The sequence below is a fragment of the Gadus morhua genome, chromosome 13 (genome assembly GCF_902167405.1).
Source record: "Gadus morhua chromosome 13, gadMor3.0, whole genome shotgun sequence".
Taxonomy (NCBI): domain Eukaryota; kingdom Metazoa; phylum Chordata; class Actinopteri; order Gadiformes; family Gadidae; genus Gadus; species Gadus morhua.
Window position 1 is genome coordinate 28743327 of NC_044060.1, and position 8885 is coordinate 28752211.

An 8885-nucleotide genomic window follows, 5' to 3' on the forward strand; every position below is an offset into this window, starting at 1 on the left:
TGTACCCGCGATCTCGTCCTTTCGGTCATCACCCAACCCTCATGACCATAGGTGAGGATAGGAACGAAGATCGACCGGTAGATCGAGAGCTTTGCCTTGCGGCTCAGCTCTCTTTTCGTAACAACGGTGCGGTAAAGCGAACGCAATACCGCCCCCGCTGCTCCGATTCTCCGGCCAATCTCACGCTCCATAGTACCCTCACTCGCGAACAAGACCCCGAGGTACTTGAACTCCTTCACTTGGGCAAACTAAACACGTAACGCATAATACAATCAATGGCAATGTCTATTACCGCGGGGACACATGCATATTAGGATAGCATACAATACTGATAAGAAACAATATTTATAATGTATTGCGTAGGCTATGTCATTAAATAGAACCACAGTTGCCGCATATCATATGTTATAGCCTATCGTACGTTTTCTTTGCCGAAATTTATTTGAGGACTCAGTATTTCTGAAGTTGTGGAAGAAAACCCCTTATTCCATGTGTGAATTAGGCCACATTATTTGGCAATAAACTAAGCCATTTGCAAATTCATGTGCATCTGTCTCATCGGAGACTGCAGACGCGCTGTCAAAATATCAACTCGTCCGATTCAAATGCGCTCATGGCTCTTAAAGGGGATGGGAGCTGGCACTCTCATTGGTTTGTTGCACGTTACGCCCAAACCACACCTACGGGTAATTAGGCTGCTTCAGACCAACCCTTTTGACGCTTGCGCCGCGGGGCAAGCGTCATTTATCCGCCTGTAAAATAGCGATAGCGCCGTAGAACCGCCCACAAAGCTACTTGCGCTTTGCGCTTTCCCACTTGCGTTTCAGACCGTTAAAATAGGGCCCGCTATGTTGTCAATTTGGATTCGGAAGTAGTGGGTTTACCTTTCAAATGCCACTACTGCTGCTGCAACACTTTAATAATTGTAACTCTGATAAATGACTTTTGTTTTATAGTTTCCCTGAGGTGTATCTTTCACGCACACACACGCTGCATAGGGCAGAAGCGGCTGAAGACTCTGTCTCCATCCCTCCACCTTGCGATCTATACCACCATATAGGTGGGGATTGATCGTATCCCAGGTACGGCATCCTGCAGCGAGCCAGTATGGAAGGCTGGTTAGCCAACGACGGGTAAGATCCCACCTTGACACCCGGGACGACCTAAGGCAGGCACAGTCACGATTACTTGGCAGAGTCGCTGTGGGCACTGGCTCACTTGATCATGAAGTGACGAGCTGCAACAATCATGGGAAGCGCCGGGTGGGGTGTAGGGTGGAGGAGGAACAGGAGTCAGATATGTCAGCTCTTGCAGTAGAGGTGGTCTTGGAACGGGGCGTGTCGCGTTTTATTTTATCTTATTTTACCTTTGTGGTATAGAAGGCCACTAACGCATGTACGTTTTTTCGGTTTAGTGCATGACTTTGGAACAGCGTGGTCTCAGGCGGCTGATGGTAAACCCACCCATATTGGGCTTTGGTTTTGGACATACTGGTTTCGATTTCCCTTCCCAAAAGATTGGTTTTAGTTTGCTGATGGTTAAGGTTAGACGTTTCGACGTTGGTTGCACCAACGGCGTTCTTAGATTTGCTTATCATTTAATGCGCATGGTGTTGACCATTGCGCAAGGGGTGAGGTATTGAGGAGAATTAAAAAAATAATAATAATAATAATAATAATTAGAAAACAAGGTTTTTCTTCACCATACTTGCAAACAATGATTGACATCCGGCTAAGTGAGTGTGAAATACAGTGTTCAACAGATGGGTAGAAGCAGTCCCATCAAAAGACCAAAGTGGGACTACAGTAATCAAGTTTCTGACTGGAGAAGTCAAGACAAGGTTTGGAATTCCGTCAGAAATAAGCTCAGACAAAACGTTTGTTCAGAGAACACTCAAACAAGTGATTCAACATTTGCATGTCAAATAAAGACTAGATTACGCCCCAATCCTCAACCACAAGGTATGGTGGAAAGAGGAATGGGACGCTTCAGACAAAGATTAACAGAATTAAATTAGAGTACTAAATTAAAGGACTAATGCACTACGACTGACACTAATGAGTTATCGCATGAAAACTAACAGAACGACGCATCTAACCCCGCATGAAATGCTTAAGGGTCGACCCATGCCTTCACTTAACATTCGAGGGTCCCAAAAGGGACTTCCATTAGAGTAATTAGAAATAGAATTAAGGAAAATATGTTTGAACATCTAACTGTTGTACATAAGTTTGTAATTCCAGCAAGAGAAACACAAAGTTCCAGGGCCAGAGGAGGAGCCAGATGCAGACACGCCCGGAGCCTACCAACTACCCAAGGATGATGCAATCAAATTTCAGCAGGGTTTGAATCAGTCCTGTTTTGGTGGTCCGCTATTAACAAAAATGTTGATTGGATAAATAATATATACTATGATCAGCAACGGTTTGTCAATTTTTTCCACGGATAAGGTCAAGGGACTATATAGATATAGATATGCTATTGGCAGAGCAAGGAGGGGTGTGTGGGATGATAAGGACGACATGTTGTACTTTTATCCCCAATAACACAGTACGGATGGGTCGGTGGCCAGGGCGCTGGCAGGGTTACAGTCCCTCAGATTAGAGTTGGCAGAGAGCTCCGGCATTAATGACCCCTTCACAGGATGGATGGAGAGCCCAATGAGCGATGGGTGCTACAGCAGCAGGTGCCATCCAAGCTTACCTGGGGATCGAGTATACACCGGAGAGTTTGGATGAGGGACCACCAGAGGGGCCCGACCTGATCTGGCTGGAGAACATAGAATAGACCCCCTGCACCATTGTCCAAGAGCCCCCACGCAATGCAGCGCACCAATACATGAAGATCATCCGGCCCCGGCGTCCTGTTTCCACCACCGTATGCTGAAACCCCACCACGACACCCCCCCCCCCCCCCCCCCCCCGCCTGTGACGTGCTAGTAACCTCTCCAGGTGGGCTGCCCCATTCCCGTCCCCGCCAACGGCACCACCCCCCTCCCACCTGATGCACCCACGTCGCCCGGACCAGGGATCTGCGTTCCGGTACCAGGGGCTGCGGCCCGTTCCCTTAAAGAGCCCATGCCATTAAAATCACATTTTTCCTGTTGTTTGTTAAATAACATAGGTCTGAATAAGTTTGTGAGCTGTGGTAAGTTTGAAATCTATGCAGTGTGTCTGCTGAATGCAATAGGCAATGAAAGGAAAAAGGCAGAAGAAATGAGCCAATCTGGATAAGGTGACACTGTGACGTAGCGTTGTCAAACTATTATTCATGGCCCTGCCCACTTGGTTGGTTCGTAACCACCCACAAGAATTCTGAAGGAGTCGTGATTGAGCTAGTGCTAAATGCTAATACGTGTATGGTAGTTGCTTAGTTCGTAGTAACAGGCTAGTTACAGAATTTTGAATGCAATGGCAGAACGACATCGAAGTACATGAACTGCGACATGCTGCCTGCCGCCGGTTGCCGCGGCGCGAGGCACCACCGCCGCGAAGCACCACCGCCCGGCAGCGGGCAGCCGGGCGGTGGTGCCTTGCGCCGGCAGCAGGCAGCAGGCAGCGCGCGGTTCTGTCTACTACAGATTGATGTGGAAGTGGAAGAACCAGAGACGTCGGAGAACCCGACGAAGTCCTTTGTGATTCATTATATCGTCTGGACGTGCACACAGCTTTTGGCCGTGATAATATGTATTATTTGATATAGATATCTATGTATTATATGATATTATTTAGATATAGAGCTCCAGGACTGTAACGCAAGTGTTGTACACTTCCTTGTTATTTGGATAACCGTTCTGCTGTTGGTATGATGGCGCATAACACGTCGGACTCTCGTCTCTGGTATTTCTACAACGAGACTCGTAGTGGGGGTTATCTCAGCCATGGTTGAGAATGAATTGGGGGAAAGGAACATTGGCTTTGACTCCCTGAAGTAGGCATGAACCACAACATGGAGGAGAAAGGGATTGTTGACCGCGGTCGTCTCCCGCCGGAGCCTCGCTGCCGATGGACCACCGCTTCAGGAGGCGGGGATTAGCGCTGACCGCTGCCGAGGCGGCGGGAAGCAGGGCTCAAGCGGGATACATTCGCGGCCAACAATCCCCTTCTCCTCCATGTCGTGGTTCATGTACTTCAGGGAGTCAAAGCCAAAGTTCCTTTCCCCCAATTCATTCTCAACCATGGCTGAGATAACCCCCACTACGAGTCTCGTTGTAGAAATACCAGAGACGAGAGTCCGACGTGTTGTTTAGATCCTAATAACAACTCCAGCAGCGTTACAGTCCTGGGGCTCTACATCTAAATAATATCATATAATACATAGATATCTATATCAAATAATACATATTATCACGGCCAAAACCTGTGTGCAGACGATATAATGAATCGCAAAGGACTTCGTCGGGTTCTCCGACGTCTCTGGTTCTTCCACTTCCACATCAATCTGAAGAAGACGCGGTCGTTTGATCGTCTGGAGGCTCACACAGCTTTCGGCCGTGATAATATATATTATGATATAGATATCTATGTATAAAATGGGTTTCTAAGAGCCATTGCGATACATCCACCGTAAACAGAGCGCATGGTACCGTGGCTACAAGCTGCTCAGGGCCAGGTGATAATATATATTATAGATTATATGATATCGATATCTATGTATAATATGGGTTTATAAGAGCCATTGCGATACATCCACCGTAAACAGAGCGCATGCAGGGCCAGGTGATAATATACATCATATATTATATTATATTATATAGATATCTATGTATAATATGGGTTTCTACGAGCCATTGCGATACATCCACCGTCAACAGAGCGGCGAGCGCATGGTACTGTGGCTACAAGCTGCTCAGGGCCACACCCCCACCCCCCTCCTTGACACGCCCACCGTAACCAGAGCTTATTGTACTGTGGCTACAAGCTGCTCAGGGCCACACCCCCACCCCCCTCCTTGACCTGCCTTGACACGCCCACCGAAACAGCGCGTTTGGGGGAAGCTCAATGTGCGACTGGTTTGGAGTGGCTGTAACTCTGCACCACGGCTGAATTTCGGGGACGTCTTTGAATACTGTGTTTGTAGCACACTAATACCTATATTAAAGCATCCATAAATAGCATGGCATGGGATCTTTAACATAACTAATGTTCTAATATTTTTTAAGGGCCCCTGTCAGTCACTGGCCCACAGAATTGTCCTAACTTTTCGCCCCCTAATGGCGCCTCTGACCTTTTGTGTCATAAAAGCTGGTTAAAATACATGAAAAAGTACTTGTCCCCATTTTTTATTTCATAATGATAATATGTAAGGATTTTCCCCCGCCGCATTGAAAATGTCCCCGATTTTCATTTCAGAAATCTGGTCACCTTAGCTTAAGGTACGAACACACCAAACGCGTAACCCGCGTAAGATTCACGTGCGTAACGCAGCTAAAATGTTGCTTGACCGTTTTGTGTCAAAAATGGTCCTACGTACGCAGCTACGCGCCTGTGGCTGCGCTTGATTTAGGAGTCCGAGGAAGGAAACCCAAACGCCGCCGTGTTTGGGTGCATGATAGAGCTTGGATCGGGTTAGATTAAATAATCTCAGATATAAATAACAATAATCGGGTTAAATAACTTCACATGGTGTGTCTGGTGTGTTTCCAGCATTCGTAGTGTTGATCAGCAGAGATATAGTCCGCCAAGACATTGAGGTTGCATAGCAACCAGAGACGCTGTCCATGCAAGTGAATGGAGCGTTCCCTCTTCGTCATAACTATCAAACCAAACATCCTTCACATTCACCGAGCGAACATTATGAAAGTGTTGCATAGTCTCGAAGAAAGTTGTCCAATCCCGGGTTGCTTTAACTCACTTCATGTATTATAAAGTCGTCGGCATGTTTCGGCATGGTAAGTGAAGCTATACGGAGGGAATTCTAGGAATCGTGTAGAACACGTGTGAGAGGAAAATACCGTGATCTACTTCTATATATAAAAGCGCTGCTATCTGTGGCTGGAGCAGCCTCCAATAAGGTCTTGCTCCCCTTGTGGCTATGTATAGTATTTACGGCTTATGTTTGGTCCTGCTTCATTGGGTCTATGTGTGGGTAGTGTTGGGCAAAATAACCTGCTGAGTACATCACATGTACATTATAAGTATAGCTAACTCCTACCCTAGCTTAATGAGCACATCACATGGCAGTCAACTTACAATATAGTCAACTTTTAACACATAACACATACATGAGAATATAGTCAGGTCAAGGCCGGAGCCGAAGGCCCCATTTCCCAGGCTGGCAGCATCTTCAAGAACGGGAGAGCCGCACGCAGGAGACACTTTGAAGCTCTCCCCCGTTATCTGCCCATACCAAGGGCCTGAGAGACACGAGGAGCTCTCCCCCGTTAGGAGGCATACACAGCAGGGCCTGGGAGCCAAGGTCAAGTAAAACACACAGAACCTCACACATCTCAAACGCACACACCTCATCAGGAGGAAGATACAGTATAAGACTGTATCACACAGAGACTCTTCACCTTCTTCTGAAGCAGACCTTCCACGGAGGCGAAGCTCCGGACGAACCATCAGCGCTGATTAGGGACTTAGACATATTCGATTTCTCACGCTTATGACTCTGTATAACCGTTGCCACTTTACTTAATAAATCCAAGGTCCTCGTGCCGACAGACTTTATTACCTCTCCGTCTCATTTCATCTGGTCCAGTAACTAGACAGACCGTTTTTCCCTTCAATTTGGTGACCCACGACGTGATTTTTTCTGAATTGGACCGCAACTGGGAAACGAGAGACGGAGAGCGGCACGGCCTCGGGACCCCGGAGCACCGGACCGATTCCTGCAGTCTCACCTCGCGGCCGCCCAACAAAAGGTAGGCAGAACCTGTTGATAAAATCCAAACTCTGCATAGTTATATAGGAACCACATTAGGAGGTGAGACTGTGAGAACGGTTCGCTACGGGATATCTCGTGGGGACTAATAGGACTGCACCCCAGCATTTCCCCATAAAACCCGATTGACCCTGAATGCGTGACACATCGAATATCGGCTCGTTGCATGGTGAAAGAATACCCTCGAGACCATAGGGCCTATAAGAATCGGTCATAGTGATACAAGACTACCGATGGCCAAAGTAATAAATGCCTGGGCCACAGAGTGGACTCAGAGGGATGCCTGGGCCGCGGGTGGAACCCAGAGGGAAAGAGAAGGGCCTATAAGAATCGGTTATAGTGATACAAGACTACCGATGGCCAAAGTAATAAATGCCTGGGCCATAGAGTGGACTCAGAGGGATGCCTGGGCCGCGGGTGGAACCCAGAGGGAAAGAGAAGGGCCTATAAGAATCGGTCATAGTGATACAAGACTACCGATGGCCAAAGTAATAAATGCCTGGGCCACAGAGTGGACTCAGAGGGATGCCTGGGCCGCGGGTGGAACCCAGAGGGAAAGAGAAGGGCCTATAAGAATCGGTCATAGTGATACAAGACTACCGATGGCCAAAATAATAAATGCCTGGGCCACAGAGTGGACTCAGAGGGATGCCTGGGCCGCGGGTGGAACCCACAGGGAAAGAGAAGGGCCTATAAGAATCGGTCATAGTGATACAAGACTACCGATGGCCAAGTATTGGATGTGTATTAAATAATTCTATGTGGTGAGTAGGTTGGAGTCCTTTATCAGGGTTAAAGTCCCTTTGCAAAGAGAAACAGTGTGTGTATGCGCGTGAGAGAGAGAGAAAGGCTGTGAGCGACTCTGTGTGTGCGCGGGTACGCAAGAGGCGATGTTTTTGTGTGTGCGTTTGGAGGAGACAGAATGAGAAAGGTCTGTTTAGGTGTGTGTGTGAGAGGGAGCAGAGACCTCTCACCCCCACCTTCACGACCAGAGAGACAGTGTGTGTGTGCGGGTGAAAGAGAGAAACAGAGAGACAGCGTGTGTATGCGCGAGTGAACGAGAGACAGTGTGTGTGTGAGAGAAAGAAAGAGAGCGAGCGTGTTTTTGGGCCGGCTGAAATATGGAAATAAATCAATCAGTGATAACCCGGCTATGTGTGCAACGCTTGCCTGCTTTGCTATGCTTAACGCTATTTTGCCGTGTCTAATGATTGTGGGTGCGGGACACAGAATGAGAAGTCTGTCGATATGTTTCTGTGTGCGTCTGCGGGAAAGAGGGAATCTGTGAGTGAATCAGTGGGTGTGTATGCGAGATCCGCTCTATCTTTGTCCGTTAAAACGGGTAAATGTAGGAATAGATAGATTGATAATAATGAATAAATGTCTCTCTGACGTATTGCGTTGCTCTATGGCGTAACCTGCGGAAATAGATAAATTGACAATGATAAATAACCTTTTTTACTGTGTCGCTTCAATTTACTGTTTGAACCATTGAAACTAGACCTAGACAAGTTGACAAGGATAAATGATATCTCTTTTTTCTCTGTGTTTCTTTGAATTACTGCCGGACCTGTCGCATTGATAAACTATGATACTAAACAACATCTCTTTGCCGTGTTGGTTGACGGTTTAGTCTGTTGAAGCAGATTAATCAATAAAGATAGATAACGATTATTGGCTATAAAGAATATCTGGATGTATTGAATAACGTCTTTAGGCCCTGTTGTTGTTTTTTGCTTCCCTCCCCCCTGTTTTTTCCTCCTTTTTCTCGTTCTCCTCCTCCAAGAGTGACAAGAGTTACCCCCTAGTCTCTCATCCGCTCTCGTGTGTTAGACAGGCCACACAGAGTTATAGCATCACGGCCGCCATTTTTTGAGTTCTCTCACTCAGTCCCAAGCCACACCTCCCCCTCCGCCAAAGTTGGTCCACTCCAACTCTACCCTTCCCCAACTAGACTGCCCCCTGCTGGACCACTCCAACCTTACCCTTCCCCAACTAGA